General features: G+C 43.2%; 1 protein-coding gene across 3 annotated transcripts in view; it reads right to left on the reverse strand.

The window, feature by feature from the left end:
* The window catches only part of NT5C2 (5'-nucleotidase, cytosolic II), a 141413-nt gene that overhangs the window by 87360 nt on the left and 34783 nt on the right, over nucleotides 1-19270 (reverse strand). For 2 of the 3 annotated variants that reach the window (XM_027591628.2, XM_027591620.2), the window contains exon 1: nucleotides 7368-7441. The exons of the other annotated variant lie outside the window; for it this stretch is intronic. The gene's annotated coding sequence lies outside the window, so the exon portion shown is untranslated. Of the gene's footprint in view, nucleotides 1-7367; nucleotides 7442-19270 lie in introns of those variants that run through there. 3 annotated transcript variants of the gene reach the window in all.

Consider the following 19270-nt stretch of genomic DNA (forward strand, 5'->3'; position numbering starts at 1 on the left):
TGTTCTCAACATTCTACTGCTGCTACTCCTAGAATTGTTACCTCAGCCCTATCACACAGAATGCTATGTATTTGTTCTACATCAGCATATGAAGGTTGCTTCTAACTGAATGTTTTGAGTAACACAAGACCTTCAACAATAACATGGTCATTGACACAAAGAACAAGTATGTAAAGAAAACATTTTAAATGAATGGGCTTGAGGATATGTAGTATGCCATCTATTTCTTTAAAATATTGCTATAATTAACTATGGTCTTTCAAAAACATAAAGGTAACAAAGCCTAACAGTTTTTACAATCAGCCAATATAAAATACTTTGCACCTTCAGGAATGATTCTTGAATATTCTTTCAAAAATGAGGTAAAAAAAAATCTGATTTCAAAATGAACTAATTCTTTTACTGATGAGTTCCTGGCTCACCATTCAACTTTGTTTTACCTATTATCTTTCCTCTCACAAAATAAAAAAATAATAATAATAATAAAAACAGAAAGTCAGAAATAATCACAGTATTTCCACTTTTTGGTTTATAAATTCACATTTATGGATTAGTCTGCTTATTTGATAAAAATTCAGAGATGTGTATGTTCAATGCCTTAATAACGCTAATTTAACAGTTAACATTTACTAAGTGTTCACCTTTTTCATATATTATTTTAAGCACTATACGGATTTTATCCAACTTCTCACGACCATGTGAGTTAGGTGCTACTATCCTTATCATACAAAGAAGAAAACAGCATATTGAAGTTAAATAATTTGACCAAGGTCATAGAATTATACTTGTGATGAAGAGCGTAGATTCTAGAGCCACACTGCCTGGGTTCAAAACCTGGCTCCAACACTAATTAGCTCTATGACTGAGCAAATTACACACTAACTTCAGTTTCTTCACTCCAAAATGGTCAGAGTTGGAAAAAGGATTCAGTACATTGATAAGTGCAAGGTGCTAAGAACAATGGCTGATACACAGTACTTAATAAATTATTATTTATAATGCTAGAGCCTACGATGTTTAACACTTGCAGCCTCTGCACAATGTAGAACAGTAGCCCACCCCCACCCCCGCCCAATCTGTGGTTTCCCTTCCCATGGTTTCAGTTACCCATGGTCAACTGCAGTCCCCAGAAGCAGATGATCCTCCTTCTGCCATACAGTCAGAAGGTCAAAAGTCACAATGCCTATGTCATTCACTTCACTTCATCTCATCACGTAGACATTTTTATCATCTCATGTCATCACAAGAAGGGTGAGGACAGTACAAGATAATTTCAAAGAGACTACATTCGTATAATTTTTATTACAGTTTTGTTCCACAAAACAACTAGCCTGGGCTCTTCAAATATATAGTATTATAAAACCAAACAAAAAGCTGGACCTGCTGCGGATCAAAAGTAATTACAGGGACATGGCAACTAAATGCAATTCATGATCTTTGACTAAATCCAGGGCCAAGGGTTAGATTGGAGAATAACTATAAAGTTCATCCTGGGGGGGTGTGGGGGAGCTGGGTGGCTCAGTCAGTTAAGCGTCTGACTTGTGATCTCAGGGTGGTCAGTTCAAGCCCTGCACTGAGCTCCTCCTCTAGCCTACCTAAAAAAAAAAAAAAAAAGGTCATTATTGGGGGCAAATGTGAAACTTTTAATATGCACCAGATATTAGATAACAATGTTACCTCCATGTTAAACATGTAGTTTTGTAGGACATCTTTGTTTTTAGGATATTCAAGTAGATCTTTTGAGGAATGAAGTGTCATGATGTCTGCAACTTTTAAATGGTGCAGGAAAAAAATGTATAAATGAAAGATAAATGTAGCAATGTTAACTGGTGAATCCAGATGAAAGGCAAATTCATTGAACTATTATTGCACTTTTTTGTATTGAAATTTTGCAAATAGTTGAAATAAAAATGTAAAACTTCTGCACAATGAGAGACTAAACACTGAGAAGATATTTGCTACACCATAAATGAGAGGATTAGTAAATAAAGAGAGCTATGTACTAATAATGGAAAAGCAAACAAGCCAACAAAAGTCTATAAACAGCAATTTACAGAAAAGGAAATCTAATAATAAACAAAGAAGCTCAACCTCACTTATGATCAGGGAAAACCAAATTAAAATGAAATTTGATTTTGTTTTAAAATTTAGAAGTCTAGACAATATTAGTGTTTGTAAGGATATTGCAAAATAGGAACATTCACCAACCTGCTGTTGATTAATTAGTATTTTGGAAAATAATTTGGCATTATCTAATAGAGGTGGAAGATCTTCATACTCTACAATCTAAGATTTTCCTAAACTAAGAATTCTCTCACACATGTAAACAAAATGACAATCCAAGAATGTTTGTTTCAATAGCAAAAAAATCAGAAACAGCGAAAAATCCATAAGCAAACTGGTTTATTCATATAATGCAATACTAGAGCAATTAAAATGAATGAATTAAAGACTTATCTATCAACATGGACACATACTATAAACAATGTTGGGGTGCCTAGGTGGCTCAGTCAGTTAAACACCTGACTCTATTTCGGCTCAGGTCATGATCTCAGGGTCCTGGGATTGAGCCTTGAGTTGGGCTTCGCACTCAGCAGGGAATGTGCTTGAGGATTCTCTCGCCCTCTGCCCCCCCCCACACACACACTCACACTCTCTCAAATAAATAAATCTTTAAAAAAAACTGTAGGGGTGCCTGGGTGGCTCAGTCAGTTAAGCACCTGCCTTCGGCTCAGGTCATGATCTCAGGGTCCTAGGATTAAGCCCTGTGTTGGGCTCCTCAGGAGTCTGCCTCTCCCTCTGGTCCTCCTCCCCCATGCTCTCTCTTGCTCGCTCGCTCTCTAATAAACAAAATCTTTTAAAAAATGTTCAACAACAAAAAAAAATATTGCAAAATCATATGTATAATGTACTAATAAGAGTGTATGTACTAGGGGCACCTGGGTGGCTCAGTCGGTTAAGTGTCTGACCCTTGATCTCGGCTCAAGTCTTGATCTCAGGGTTGTGAGTTCAAGCCCCACGTTGGGCTCCAAGCTGGGTGTGGAGCCTACTTTATAAACACACACACACACACACACACACACACACACACACAAAAGGTAGGAACAAATAGTTCAACACTCTCCAAGTCAATTTAATCCTTCTGATTCTGTATTCCACCTAAAAAGAGGGCAGTTTTGCTGCTCTGCTGGCAATTTTGCTGTTTTTATTGGTTTCTATTGTCTCGTTGCTAAACTTGTTTTCCATTTAAGAAAGAACCAGAGATGCCTGGATGGCTCTGTGAGTTAAGCGTCTGCCTTTGGCTCAGGTCATGATCCCAGGGTCCCAGGATCGAGGCCCACATCAGGCTCCCTGTTCAGCGGGGAGTCTGCTTCTCCCTCTGCCCCTCCCCCCTGCTTTTGCGTGCATGCACACAGTCTAATAAATAAATAGAACCTTGAAAAAAAAATGAACAAACAGCCACTGCAAACTCTGGTAACCAATCATAGAACACAATCAAATTTCAAATAAAAAGTCATAGAAGATTTACTGTGTCAAATCACAAGAAATTTAGTAATCCATAACAATTTGCAATCAACTTCCTTAAAGAACTTTTGGGGGCATCTGGGTGGCTCAGTCCATTGGGCGTCTGACTCCTGGTTTCAGGTCATGATGTCAGGGTCATGAGATGGAGCCGTGCGTTGGGCTACCCACTTAGCAGGGAGTCTGCTCAAGATTTTCTCTCACCCTCTCCCTCTGCCCCTCCCACCACTCACACATTTTTCTCTCTAAAATAAATAAATCTTTAAAGCAAAGAACTTTTTTAGGTCTGAACCTAAAAAACAAAACAAACACCAACCATTCATTAAAAAAAGTTATCTGGGGCACCTGGGTGGCTCAGTGGGTTAAGCATCTGCCTTCAACTCAGATGATGATCTTGGGGTCCTCGGATAGAGCCCTATGTCAGGCTCCCTGCTCAGTGAGGAGCGTGCTTTTCCCTCTCCCCAACTCTCGTTCGTGCTCTCTCTTGCTATCTCTCTCAAATAAATAAAACCTTTAAAAAAAAGATTATCTTATTTCATTAATTGTGCTCCATCTTCAAGAAATCCACATAGCCTATCTTGTAAACAGCTTACCAGAAATTCTCTCTAGCTTTATCTCAAACTATTACTCTACCACATACTTTTAGTGAGAGCAACCTATTCATTAAACCCTCAATATATATACTTTTTCATCTTACTCTCGTGTCACCATCTCTTATGTTTTTCGATCCCACCAACATGCAGTAATGTCCCCACTTTGAGCAAAAAACAGTAAGAGTTAACATTTATAGAGAATTTAATATATGCCAATATTGCTTCAACGGAATTATCCCATTTAATCCACACAACCCTGTGAAATTTGTTCTATTTTCCCCTTTTTTGTGGTGAGAGAAACCAAGTGAGGCCCTCCACGTTCTCCAAGGTTGCATGAATGGTAAGTTGCAAGTTAGGTCTCAAACCCAGACTCCAAAAACCACACCCTCAAACATATGTGATGCTATCTCCTGGCTCAAAGTATTGACTGCCTTTATTGCTCAAATGTCACTGAACATATGCCCTGTGATATTTAACATTTTGTGTTTAGAGATGTTGTTTAAGTGGCGCAAAATACTATTTCCTTCAACAAAAATTTACTGAGAGCCTGTATGCCAGGCATTGTTGACTAGTGGGTCTTAAAGCATGTTACAAAGCCTCTACAAATAAAAAGTAGATGAATTCTTCAGATACATGGACATCCCAGAAAATGGGTAAATGAAAATTTAAAATATGTACATAGCAATTGAAACTACATAAAAACTGGGGCACCTGAGTGGCTCAGTCGTTAAGCGTCTGCCTTCGGCTCAGGTCACGATCCCAGGGTCCCGGGATCAAGCCCCGCATCGAGTCCTGCATCGAGCCCCGCATTGGGCTCCCTGCTCCGTGGGAAGCCTGCTTCTCCCTCTCCCACTTCCCCTGCTTGTGTTCCCTCTCTGTGTCTCTCTCTGTCAAACAAAATCTTAAAAAAAAAGAAAAAAGAAAAAAACTACATAAAAACTATGTTTAAATAGGAACTGGAAAAGAACATACTCATAAACAGTATGATAAAGTTGGGGTTTGTTTCTTCTTTTGCTATTTCATTGACTTAAGCTTTTTGTTAAGAGAGCTAAGCAATGAAAAGATGTATTAAAAAAAAAAGTCTTAAGTGCTTTCTTTCTCCCATAAAACAGCAAAAACAGCCTAGAGACAGATAAATGAACATCCCTCCTCTTAACATTCCACTGTAATTTGGCTTTCTTCAGGAAGATACACCTGGTGTCAGCAGTAAGGCTTGCAGATACCATTAGTAAATATCTCTCTATATAAATCTTCCTACAACTATAAACTTTTGGAAACTTGTAGCTAATTGTAAGTTCTCATAGAATGGAACCTAATCTTAGAACTGAAAGAAACCCCGGCGCCTGGGTGGCTTAGTCCCTTAAACGTCTGCCTTCGGCTCAGATCACGATTCCAGAGTCCTGGGATCGAGCCCTCCCTCCAGAGCCCTCCCTCCATCGGGCTTCTTGCTCAGCGGGGAGCCTACTTCTCGCTCCGCCTGCTGCTCCCCCTGCTTGTGTGCTGACAAATAAATAGAATCTTCAAAAAAAAAAAAAAAAAACTGAAAGAAACCCTGCAGAACATCTCCTTCAACCCTCTCATTTTACACTAATTACTAAATTCTAAAATCTAAATTCTAGGTTAATGAGAGTAAATGCAGCAACAACCTATATAAGAGCTGAAATTGTAGTGGCATATATTGCAAAAGAAATGCATTTCAGAAATAAAGTCTGTGTGCGCTAGCATCAGCCCATCATGTAGAGTTCGTTAATTACTAACTAGCTCCGTCTTACTGAACTTAACTTCTACAGGCCTGAACGTCTTCATCTGGATAAATTCTAACCACTGTTTAAAAGTGTCCCAGTAGGGGCTCCTAAATGGCTCAGTGGTAGAGCATGCGACTCTTGATCTCAGGGTTGTGAGTTGGAGCCCCACGTTGGGCGTGAAGCCTACTAAAATAAAATTAAGAAAAAAAAGTGTCGTGGTAAATATCTAAAAAGACCTCAATCACATTAAGCTTCCATGGTAAATGGTACTGTTTCAACATTCTTCCTTTCAGGTTACAGTTAGAATTTGCATCCGCTGTCTTAAGAAGCAAAGTGTGCAGACACTACAAAACAAGTAGTTCAATCAAGAACCTGTCTGCAACCGGACACGCAGGGGCGCATGCACGCACACAACCCTATAAAGGTGACTAGTCACTGCAGAGCACTGTACTTTACAATACATCCCTCAAACATAATGGCCCTAAAGCCTACAGCAGGGGAAAACATAAATGACACCAAGCTCTACCTACTGCTTTTAAAAGGTGAGGACTACTGACGTCAAAACCTCCAAACATTATGCTTACAACTAATGGTTCAGGCCTCAGATCTGCATCTACCCCTCGGCTTTCACCAGCTTCAGGGGTCCCCAGAAAATAAAGGAAGGGGCCGCCACCAGACAGCTGACGCCTGACTTGGGAGCCGTTTGGAAATAACGAACACAGTTTTTGTGGCGGCTTGCGATTCGATGTGAGCTTTCCAGGAAGTGTTGCAAACGACGTAACTGGCATGTGGGCTATCAAGCTGGCAATTTCCTGCGACTCTGGCGAAAACGCTGTCAACCTCGCCTCCTACTACTGCGGTCCGCTAGTTCCTTGGGGGCCACCCGGAACGCGGAGGGGGTGAGGCCCTTGAAGAGGGGCGGAAAGGCTGGCCTCCGGTGCCGACGGGAGGAAGCCGGCGTCGGCCGGAAAAAATAAGCAGACCTGAGTAGAGAAGGGTCCGCCTGAGGCGGGATGGGGGCTGCCACCGGCGTGAGAAAAGCGGGGGGTGGGTGGGGTATAAGACATGGCGAGGTTGGCTCTGAGGAGACGACGGGCCGCGCTCCGAGGGTCAGGCGGGTCCCCGCAAGCCGACGGCAGGGAAACAATGGCGCGAGCGTGACGTGGGGCTGGGGGCGTCGCCGCGGCGCGGAGGTAGGGGCCGCTCTGAGGCGGGGGCCGGCGGGGCCCAGCTGGGGATGCGGGGGTGCGCCGTGTGGGTCCGCGGGCGCCTAATCCGTGGGCGCCGACTCCGCGGGCGCGCAGGCGGGTGCTGGGATGGAGGAGGGGGGCCGGAGGGGCGCAGCGGCCCTAGTGGGGCCGGGGCAGGGGCTGGCGGCGAACCCCGGTCCCAAGTCGTGCGCTCCGCCGCGCACCCTCCCTCGCTTGCTTGCTTGCTCTCTCCCTCGCCCGCTCCCTCCCCACCCTCCCGCGACTCCCGCGACTCCCGCGACTCCCGCCGCACTCACCAGCCGGCCGCACGGCAGCAATCCCAGCGCGCAACTGCCGCAGCCGCCTCGGCGCGCTCCTTCCCCGCCCCCGCCGCCCCGGCACCGCCCCCGGCTCGCGCCCGGCCAGGGACCAGCGTGCTGTTCTTTCTCCAGCTCCGCCGCAGAACCTGGCCGCGGCGACGCTCCCTAGCAGCACAGCCTGAGAGGAGCCCCGATGCGGTCGTGCGCCTCGTGCCCTAGCGCGGATTCTCGGGATCCACAAACAACAGCAGTTGTAGACGAGCTGTAAGGCTCTATAAGGCACGTTGACAACCCTTACATGGCTTTTAGGTCTCCATCCCTTGGCCTTGTGCCTGGCCCCTCAGCAAGGCCCCGGACCACCTTGCCTTGGTCTAAAAACCGATGCTTTTCCTTAGGGGATGGGGCATCCTTTCTCCCAGTCACCGAATCTTCTGGTCAAACAGACCCCAGAGCCCTTCTGGTCCAGACCCCCATACCACGCTTGAATCCCACTGATGGTTAAAAGCACCAGCTTTGGAGTTTGTCAGAACGGGTTGGAATTGCAGTTCCACCACTTAAAAATTGTGTGACCTTGGGCAAGTTACCTGACCTCACTGTACCAAGTTCCCTCATCTATAATACAGGGAACAGATAACAATAGTACCTACCTCATTGGGTATCACAGAATGAAATAATTGAGGGAAGGTTCTCAGCACAGTCCTGGCACAGGGCACTCAATAAATGTTAGTTATAGCGACCCCCTACCACCAACAAGCCGAAAGAGTCCTCAGTGACAGAAAGCCCACCATTTCCAGAGCAAGGCATTCCTTGCTCTCAGCAGCTCTACACTGGTTAGAAAGTGTTTCTGAAACACCCCCTCTCTGGCCCAAGTCCTATCCCTTGGGAGCCTCAGAGAACAAACAGGTCTAATTTCTCTTTGTCCTTCTACTTAAAGATATTTGAAGATTTCTGCCCCAGGTCTTCTGTTACTGGAGACCAGTGTCTCCCATTACTGGGGAAGGGAAGGTCTTTGTCCTCATTCTCCTCATGCACCTAGTAGGTTTGAATGTGGCTCCTTTAGAGTATATCACCCAAAACAGAAACAAATGTTTGTAGTACCATCACAACAAAGCAGTTACCCTAACTTCCTCCTTGTAGGACTTCCATTCAGGCAATAAAGTTCATGGCATCCACACTATTGACTCATTGAGCTTGCCATCAACAAAACCTCCAAGACTTAATTTAAGTGCTCTACTGGAGCATTTCTACCTCTCGTGATTTTTGAGCCAACTTCAGTTCAGGTCAGCCAAAGACAGGCCTTGGACCTCTCACCTACTAGCTTGTTCAGGATATGTGAGGAAAAGGAATAGGAACTGGAATTTCATCTAATACTACCTTTCAACCAAGTACTTTTGGAAATAGTTCAGGTTTGTGTCTAAAGACCAGGCCACTGAACAAATAATATATATGTATATAATCTCAATTGAGCAAAAAAAAATGCATGCACATATGAAAGACTAAAAGGAAATATGTAATTGAATATGTTAGTAGTGTTTTTTTCTCAGTGATAAGATTCAGGGTAGTTTCTTTTCTTTATACTTTTCCATAAATTTCCCAGATTTTCTACATTGTTTATACTACTATAATCAAGAACTTTGTTTCCAAAAAAATCAGAAAAAATAATTTTAAAAATCAGGGACCTGTAATAATTTTACAAGTTGGGGAACAAGGGGCGCCTGGGCGGTTCAGTAGATTAGGCAGCTGCCTTTGGCTGGGGTCATGATCTCAGGGTCCCAGAATCAAGCTCCACGTTGGGCTCCCTGCTCTCCAGGGAGTCTGCTTCTCTCTTGCCCTCTGACCCTCCTCCCTGCTTGTGCCCTCTCTCTCTCTGTTGAAAATAAACAAATAAAACCTTTTTAAAAAATTGGGAAACAAACTTAAGAAATAACAGACTAAGAGAAAACATTTGTAATACATAAAATAAAGATTTGTATCTGGAACATACAAAAGACTCTTAACAAATCAATAAGAAAAAAATCTACTAGAAAAATGGGCAAATAATATAAATTGGCAGTTCCCAGAAAAGGAAATACAAATTGCTAATAAGCACACACACACAAAAAATGCAATCTCAGTAGTAACCAGGGAAATGGAAATTAAAACTGAGATTGGCAACAATTTTCAATCATCATAATATCAAAAAAATATAAATTGGCACATCCACTTTAGAGGGCAATAGGACAATATTTATCAAATCCATGTTTCAGCAATGCCACGTCTAGTTATCTACCATACTCCATGTACATATGGAGGTGTGTACAAGGATAATTACTATGATACTGTTCATAAACTTTGGAATCAGCCTAAGTGCCCACAAATAGGGGAATGGGTAAATAAAATGCACAATACTCATAATGCAATTCTGTAGAGAATTTAAAAGAAGTGACCTTGATCTATATGTTAATATAGATCTATCTCAACATCATATAGTTGAGGGGCGCCTGGGTAGCTCAGTTGGTTAGGCGTCTGACTCTTGATTTCGACTCAGGGTCCTAAGATTGAGCCCTGCCTCAGGCTCCATGCTGGGTGTGGAGCCAGCTTAAGATTCTCTCTCTCTCTCTCCCCTGCTCCCTCTGCCCCTCCTCCCTCACTTGCTCCCTCTCTAAAAAAAATAAATAAATAATATAGTTGAATGTAAAAAGCAAGTTGCAGTATAATATGTAAATTATATATATGATATTTTTTTAAAAATCTTCCTCAAAATGCTTAACTTCGGTCTAACCATGAAAAATCATCAGACAAACCCCAATTAAGGGATATTCTACAAAATACCTGACCTGGACTCTTCAAAAGTGTTACGGTCGGGGTGCCTGGCTGGCTCAGTTGGGAGAGCAGGTGACTTTCGATCTTGGGGTCATGAGTTTGAGTTCCGTGTTGGGTGTAGAGATTACTTAAAAATAAATAAATAAATAAACTATTAAAAAAAAAAGAACTGGAAGGCTTTAAAAAAAAAAGTGTTAAGGTCATGAAAGCCAAGGAAAGACCGAGAACAGCGACAGACTGGAGGAGATTAAAGAGACTAGAAAACTAAATGTAATGGAGGATCCTGGATGGGATCCTGGAACAGTAAAAGCACATTCGTGGAAAAACGTTTAAAGTTCTAACAAAGTTTATAGTTTAATTAACAGTACATTATACCAGTGTTAATTTCTTAGTCTTGATCATTGAACCAGAGTTATGAAACCCGTTAATATTAGGAGAGGCTGAGTGAGGGTATACTGGAACTTTCCGTTACTATCTTTGCAACTCTTCTGTATATATAAAATTATTTTCAAAATAAAATGTTAAAACACAGACATAAATACCATTATTTCTTATCGACACTGCTATAGACAAATTCTAAATTCATAAGTTGAAACCTAATGCCCAGCGTGGTGGTATGGAGGTAGGGCCTTTAAAAGGTAATTAGGTCATGAGGGTAGAGCCCTCATAAATGGAATGAGTGCCCTTATAAAAGAGACCCCAGAAAAGTTCCTACCCTTTCCACCTCTAAGGATGCACAGCAAGAAGACAGCTGTCTCTGAACCAGGAAACAGGCCTTCACCAAATCTGCTGGTGCCTTGTCCTTGGACTTCCCAGCCTCTGGAACTGTGAGAAATTTCCTATAGGCTACCATGTCTCTGGTATACTGTTATAGCTGCCAAAACTAAGATAATCTCACATTAAGTTTATAGAAGATTTTTAAAACATTATAAGGCTACATGCCAAACTCTTATCAGAAGTTATCAAAAAAAAAAAAAAAAAGCCATCTCTGAAGATGGGGTAAAGGGCCAAGATTGGGGGTAAAAGGGAGTTTAGCTTACTGGGTTTTTTGTTCTTTTTTTTGTTTTTTTTTTTTTTTTTAGAGAAAGAGAGAGCATGCATGTGTGGGGATAGGGTCAGGAGGCAGAGGAAGAAGGAAGGAGAGAATCTTAAGCAGGGCTCCATGCCCAGTCCCCAGCCCAAGGCAGGGCTCTGGGGCTTGACCTCACGACCCTCCTGAGATCATGACCTGAGCCGAAATCAAAGAGTCAGATGCTTAACTGCTTAACTGACTGAGCCACCCAGACACCCCTAGTCTGACGGTTTCTGAAGATAAATGTATTCATGTATTGTTTTTGTAACCAGAAATTAATGTTTTAATTGCAAAAGAAAGGAAAAGGGCAAGACATTTGGCTTTATGACTTTCTAGAGAAAGACAAGCCATACCAACTATGAAAGAACCTTCTAAAAGAAGACTGGGGAGCCTGAGGAAGCAATGAGGAGCCTTAAGTGGCTTGCTTGGGGTCTCCAACTTGGCATTGGCTGAAAGGCCTGGGCAGTGAGTGCTTAGCAAGAGAGGCCATCCTACTGTGGCATTGGATGGCCTCTCACCAAACTTCCTGCCCAGTACCCACATGGCTGTCCTACCCCTCTGATTAACACAATTTTCCCCCAGAATACCATAACCTGTGAGTCACCCAGAATGTAAGCAGCGTTCACAGGTCACTCATCAGTTTTCTGCTCCTTGGCAGAAGCTCTCAGAGAAATGCAAACATTGCTCAACACCCTGGCCTGGGGCCTAGAAACAGCCTCTGCTGCCCAAAAATCTTTCTCCCAGGAAGTGTTCAGTCTTAGATCCAATCAGCCATCTCAGATGTCTCCTCTGTTTTTCATCCTTCTTTCTCTAAGAGCGTAGGGTCAGCACTTACCGTGGTTAGTGCCAGCACAATCACTATGCAAGGAGACAATGAGAAAATGTTGAGTCTAGCTAGAAATGTCCAGCGCGGCTTGAGAGACAGGATATCCATGTAAGACTCGGGAGCACCAACATTTCTTCAAAAATATGCAGTGAGCTTCTACCTTGTGCCTAACACTCATCAATAGAGACATGGGTTTCTACCCTCTTGGAGGTTTCCAACTGCTTGGGAAGATGAGCTTTAAATAAACAATTATATTACTACAATTTTAGGGAAGTGAAATGCAGGGAAAGTAAAAGATGCTATGAGGGAAAACAAAATAGGGGTTAGGGAGAGGCTCAGGGAACATTTCTCTAAGGAAAGAACATCTCAGCTAAGCCCTGAAGGATGAGTAGGACTTAAGCTAAAGAGAGGGGCTTGCTTGGATGGTTGGAGGATTCCTGAAAGAGGGACCAGTAGGTACAAAGGCCAGAAATGAGTCATTATCTGATAGCGACTCAATACTGCATAAAGGATAAGAATAAGGTCCCCTGGATCCCTACTGCTGTTTCAACACAACTCCACTTTTATCTGTTTTAAAAAGAGATTCCAAAAAATATAAATAAATAAATAGGGGCATCTGGGTGGCTCAGTTGGTTGGGCGTCTGCCTTTGGCTCAGGTCATGATCCCAGGGTCCTGATCCGGCTCAGCAGGGAGCCTGCTTCTCCCTCTCCCTCTTCCTGCCACTCCCCTTCTTTGTGCTCTCTCTCTCTCTCTGTCAAATAAATTAATTAAATTAAATCTTAAATAAATAAAATAATAAGATTCCATATAAGGGTGTGTGTGTGTATTAACTGCCCATATGTCTATGTTTGAAAAAAGGGTTTGGTTGTTTTTAAAAAATGTGTTTGAGGGGTGCGTGGGTGGCTCAGTTGGTTAAGCATCAGACTCTTCATTTTGGCTCAGGTCATGGTCTTGGCGTCATGAGACTGAGCCCCGCATCAGCTCAGCAAGGAGTTTGCTTCTCTCAGTATCCCTCTGCCCCTCCCTGAACTGGTGTGTATACACTTTCTCTCTCTCTCTTTCTCACTCTCTCACAAATAAATAAATCTTTTTTTTTTTTTTAAGTGTGTTTGAAAACTAACAGTCTAGGCTCTGGAGGACCTCTCAGAAGGCCTTTGCATGGACTCAGGTTCCAAGCTACAAGGGATTGCTGATCTTAACCAAAGTTCATTGATTTTGCCACTGTTGTCTTGCCAGGCTCTGCCAAAGAGCCATCTGCCCACTCTGATTCTCCCAGTGGTGTTGTGGAAAGGCCTCAGAAGAGATCATTGACAGCAGCTCAGTACAGATCAGGCAGCTTAGTCCACAGGCAGCTTCTGTCTATGGAATCAGAGGCTGAAAATAGATCATTACATGCCACAAAAGTCTTAAATTGCTTCTAACCAGGCAGTGAGCTGTAAGGATTAAGAAAATGGATTCCAGAGCCAGAATCTCTGGCTTCAACTTCTGGCTCTGCAGCTAACTAGCTGTGACCCTGAACAGGTTTCTCAATGCCCTCATGTCTTAGTTTCCCCATCTTTAAAATGGAGGTGAGGATAATAATAGTGTCTACTTCATAGGCTTGAGGAGGATCAAATGAGAGATCACATTTGTACAGCATTTGAGATAGGGGCAGGCATCTAGTAAGCACCATATAAATAAATTTGTTAAATAAAACTTAAGTGGCAATAGTATGTTTCTTTCTGTATGAATTTATGGGTGGCAAAGCCCCAATTCAGGCATTTTAAGTCTTCTACTATTTGATGTTTTACCACTGCTGTCAAGGTGAGACTGTCTGTGGCTTCCCACACCTCTGAGGAATTGGGGTCACATGGCCCTCTGAAACGGTGAGTGGTTACCAGATTCGGGATTCCTTCATTCAGTAATATTTCAGAAGCACTTCTGGGCATTCATGTAGGGTAGCCATCTTTGGACTGTGCCATTCAGGAAATTCAAATAAACTGCCATTGGGGTGCCTGGGTGGCTCTGGTTGGGTGTCTGCCTTTGGCTCAGGTCGTGATCCTGGGGTCCTGGGATCCAGCCCAGCATTGGGCTCCTTGCTCGGTGGGGGTCTGCTTGTGCCTCTCCTCTGCCCCTCCCCCCATTTGTGCACGCTCGCTCTCTCAAATAAATAAAATCTTTTAAAAAAAATAAAAATAATAAAATAAACTGCCATCTACTGTCATTACTATTTCTTGAAAAACAATTTTAACACCAAAAAAGTAGGAAAAACATAATCTCAGAATAAAAGGCAGGGCCTTAAATTGAGCTTAGTAAAAATTGATAACCTTTTCTGCTCTTTTCCATTTCATCTTAAGCCAGCAACCAAGAGCCAACTCCTGTCTAAGACCCAGCATTTGGCTAACACTGCTCTACATGACCCTTCTGAGTGTTCCTGGACACACTGGACATTATAACTAAATACCTCTCCACCTCTCTGAATGTCCACACCTCAAAGCCAGTACCGAACACCCCACACTTTACAAAACTGAAGGCATTTGCTACTAATCCCAGAGAGTACTGCTATGCTCAGAGGTAGATGGGCCACAATTGGGAGGAGATATTTTAGTTGTTCCCTGTAGGACTTAATGGGGCCATTTAGAACCTTGGCTCTAATTCCAAGGAGTCAAGAAGGACTCTGAGCTACCTGGGTGTTTTAGAGAAAAAACCTCCCCATCCTCCTGTGTCTCCTTCACTCTCATATCTCTCCCACACTAAAACACTTCTGAAACCAGATGCATGAGGGTTTTCCCATACCAAGCAATTCTCTGGGAAAATTTAGTGTCAACAATCAATTTAACTTAATTCTGACACTATCTGCTTGGAGACAGTGTCAGATCCCCCAGGGTAGGAGCTCAGTCCCGCAAGACTGCCCCCCACTGCAGATGCCAGTCACAAGTAATAGGTCCCCAGGTTACCCACAACTTCTGTCTGACTTGGCTACAAATCAGAGGTTCCCATGACCTCCTCCCCCTTGGATTTGATTATTTGTTAACAGCCACTCACAGACCTCAGGGAAACACCTACTTGCATTTACCAGCTCATTAAAGGATATGATAAAAGTGAACAGCCAGATGAAGAGATACAGAGGGTGAGGTCTGGGAGGGTCCCAAGCACAGGAGTTTTCGTCCCCACAGAGTTGGGAGTGCCACCCTCCCAGGATGTGGATGTGTTCACCAACCTGGAAGCTCTCTGAACCCCACACATTTTTATGGAGGCTTCATCACACAGGCATGATTGATCATTAACTCCATTTTCAGCCCCTTGCCCTTCTTAAGAGGAATGAAGGGAGGGGCTGAAAATGCCCAGCACCCTAATCACGGCTTGCTCTTTCCAGTGACCAGCCCTCATCCAGGAGCCATCTATGACTCAACGAGAGTTACCTCATAAGAACAGAAGACATGCCTATCACTCAGGGAGTGACAAGGGTTTCAGGAGCTTCTGTACCAAGAGCCAGAGAAAAAGACCAACGTCTATTTTCTATTACCTCACGCTGAGTGTGCAGCTTGTCTTCCCAGACACAATGAGAGGTTCCAAGAAGGAGAGTCAGGGTACAGGGCTGTCGTGCTGACTCTGCTGCAAATCTACTGTGTAATTTTGGTGATGCCCTGAACCATTCAGAGACCTAATTTACTCTTCTACAAAATGGAGGCAGTAATACCTGCTCTGCGTTCCTCAAGGTTGTCTTGGGAATCAAATATATAATGGCTACAAATATGCTGTTAAAGCACTGTAAAGGAATGGGTATTTGTTAACTCTCAGCCCCCACCCCCTTCTGGTCAGGGCCTCAAGATTCCCTACTAAGTTTATACCAAGGATCCTCTCTTCCTCCCTCTCCTTTGGCCTGACTAGGACTCCATAGCCCAACACTCCAGGGGAGACTCCTCTAGGCCTTGGGTTAGAGCAGTGTGGTAGAGAAGAGCTGATTTGTTCTCTCCTTCTCAGAGCCCTAGTCTCCCAGGTCTCTTCAGGAGGGAGTACACCCCTAAGTATTAAACACTCAGGAGTCCACAAATACTCTTGGAGTTCCAGCTCAGTAAGCCTGTCCAAGAATGCTTCCTGCTAAACTAACAAAGGGTGATAGCCGGAGAATGCCAGGAGATATTCCATTTCTCTGCCTCCAAGGAATCCTGGCAGCTGGACTTTCTAGTGCGTTATATCTGGAAGAAACTTTAGATCAGTGGTTCTCTATTCTGGCTGAACATTAGAATCACCAGGGGAGCTTTTAAAAAATACCCATGCCAGGCTGTACCTCACACCAATTAAATCAGAATCTTTTGGACATCATTATTTTTAAAGCTCCCCAGATGACTGAAATGTGCAGCCTAGTTTGAGAACCACTGCTATTGATAATCCAGGTCAAACAGCTCATTTTACAAAGAAAAAAATAGGAGGGTCTGGGCATTTAAGAATTTTGTCCAAAGTCATACAACAGACTAGAGTTTGAAATAATTCAATAAGCTGATGAAAATAACAGCTAATTTTTGTTGAGCATTTACTGGCACTTTACAAACATAATCTCAAATAGTCATCACAATAATCTTATGAGAAAACTGAAGCCCAAAAGGTTTAGTTTGCTCAAGGTCAAAGCAACTAAAGTGGCAGAGATCCCTGTTCAACTGTTCAACCAAATTTGAGAGCAGATGACAAGACAGGGGTAGAGCCTCTGCCTTTAAAGAACTTGTAACCTATCTGGAGGTGAGCCAACACTTAAAACAGTTTGATAAGTATGACAGTAAAAGTAAACAAATGCAAGGCCAAGGAAGCCACCTAACTCTGGGAAAAGTCAAAGAAGTCTTCTCAGAGGAGGAGTTATTTGCAGAAGTCTCAAAAGGTGAATGAAAAGTAGTTTAGTGAAAAGAAAGAAAGGAGAGCAAGTGGGACTAGCAGGTGCCAAGACATGACATGTGAGAGAGCACGGTGCTCAGAGGACGCTCAGAGCTCCGTAGTAATTCAGAATGACCCAGGAGGTCCACTGGGTAGCAATATTAGTAAGTGGTGAGATTGAAGAAGTACAGAGACCAGATCATTAAAAAGTCTGAAAAAGGGAACCATTAAATGTTTATAAACTAGACAATGAAAGGATATAAATTTGTTTAAAAGGTTACTGGAGGATAAGACATCAAAAGCCCAGGCAACAAAAGAAAAAAAGCGGCCTATATCAAAACTAAAAACTTCTGTGGGAAGAAGGTCCCTAAACTCACCTCGTCCCATGGATACAACTAGATAACACTCACATAAGGGCAAATAACCCAGAAAACTACCCGAAGACTGGCAGAACAAACTCCACAACTAATGTAGAGACAAGGGGCGCCTGGCTGGCTCAGTCAGTAGATCATGGGACTCTTGATCTTGGGGTTGTGAGCGTGAGCCCCACATTGGGTGTAGAGATTACTAAAAAAAAAAAAAAAATTAATAAAAAAAGTAAATGTAGAAATGAGGCCACACTGAAGAGGGTGGGAAGGGCAGAGATACAGTGGGGAGCTAAACCCAGCAGGCCTGGCTGCCGGGGGAGGGAGCCACTAGGCACTGAGAAGACTAAGAAACAGACTACCGCACCCAGGAGTCTGCATGGGGAAGACGAATCCCCATAGCATTTGGCTTTAAAAATCAGAGGTGCTGAATTTTGTGAGTTCTCACAACCAGTGGGACTTAAAGCCTGGAACTTTATTTTTATTTTTATTTTGGGGGGGTGTCTGGGTGGCTCAGTTGGTTTTAAGTGTCCAACTCTTGATCTCAGCTCAGGTCTTGATCTCAAAACCATGCTGGGTGTGGAGCTTACTTAAAAAAGGGTAAAACTATTATTATTTTTATAGTCATTCAGTAATACCCCATTGTGTTCAACCAGAAACATGAAAATGGAGGAAGAATAAAAGGTTACTTGATCTCTCAAGAGGCAATATAGTTCAGGGGCGCCTGGGTGGCTCAGTCAGTTAAGCGTATGCCTTCAGCTCAGGTCATGATCCCATGGAATGGAGCCCTGCATCAGGCTCCCTGCTCAGCAGAGGGAGTCTGCTTCTCCCTCTGCCCCTCGCCCCCAGCTCATGCTCTCTCTCTCACTCGCTCTCTCTCAAATAAATAAATAAAATCTTAAAAAAAAAAAAAGCAATATAGTTCAATTTTCTGCCATACAAAATTTAACACTTCGTGACATTAGAGGTAAATTTTATTTTCCTTATTACACCCTTCAATATTTTACAAACTTCCTATAATGAACATGTCTCATTTTTAACATTAGAATTTTAATTAAACAAGAAAGTTCTAGGAAAAAAGTGAATGTGATTTTATTTTTTATTTACTTATTTTTTTGTGAACATGATTTTTAAAATCATTTCTTCAGGGGCGCCTGGATGGCTCAGTCGGTTAAGCATCTGCATTCAGCTTGGGTCATGGTCTCAGGGTCCTGCTCAGCAGGGAGCCTGCTTCTCCCTCTCCTTCTGCCCCTACCCCCTGCTTATGCTCTCTCTCTCAAATAAATAAGTAAAATCTTAAAAAAAAAAAAAAAGATTCTCTCTCTCCCTCTCCCTCTGCCTCTCTCCCACCCCACCCCTGCTCAAGCTCTCTCGCTCAAATAAATAAATAAATAAAATCTTAAAACAAAAAAAACTTCTTGAAATAGATTCACGTGTCCTTACCCTTCTGTGAAGAGGGGTATCATCTTCCTCCCCACTGTACAAAATGGGGAATCTTGACACAGATTGCAGAGCAAGTGCATGCAGACTCAGCATCTGAGTTCCAGACCTTGCTCTCCAGGGCTACACCGACACAGGTTTATGTGCAAGAACGTGTCTCCTGGAGCCCACAACCTCAGGATTGGAGATGTTAAAGCCTGGAACTTTAGACGCTGAATCCCTGTCCTTAAAAAGATAGCACAACAGTCTAGAGATACAGTTTAGAAGTAAGTTTGAAAAATGCCTAGGGCATGTGGGAGGGAGAGTGAGTTACTAATCTCAGAGCTCCCTGAGGGACTTCTCCAGGAACAAAAGAGCTAGCAGGTCCCCTTTCCCTCCTCCTCTCCCTGCCCCCGGCATAATCACACAGCCACCTGCCGGAACCGTGCAGCACCTGGGATTGACTTCCTAACTTGCTTACACCATACCCCACCCCCTCCAGCTGGGCCTACCTCAGTCCCCGCACTGTGGGTGCCTCCCCAAGAAGAATGATGCAAACGTTGCCAACAC

The sequence above is a fragment of the Zalophus californianus genome, chromosome 15 (assembly GCF_009762305.2).
Source record: "Zalophus californianus isolate mZalCal1 chromosome 15, mZalCal1.pri.v2, whole genome shotgun sequence".
Lineage (NCBI taxonomy): Eukaryota > Metazoa > Chordata > Mammalia > Carnivora > Otariidae > Zalophus > Zalophus californianus.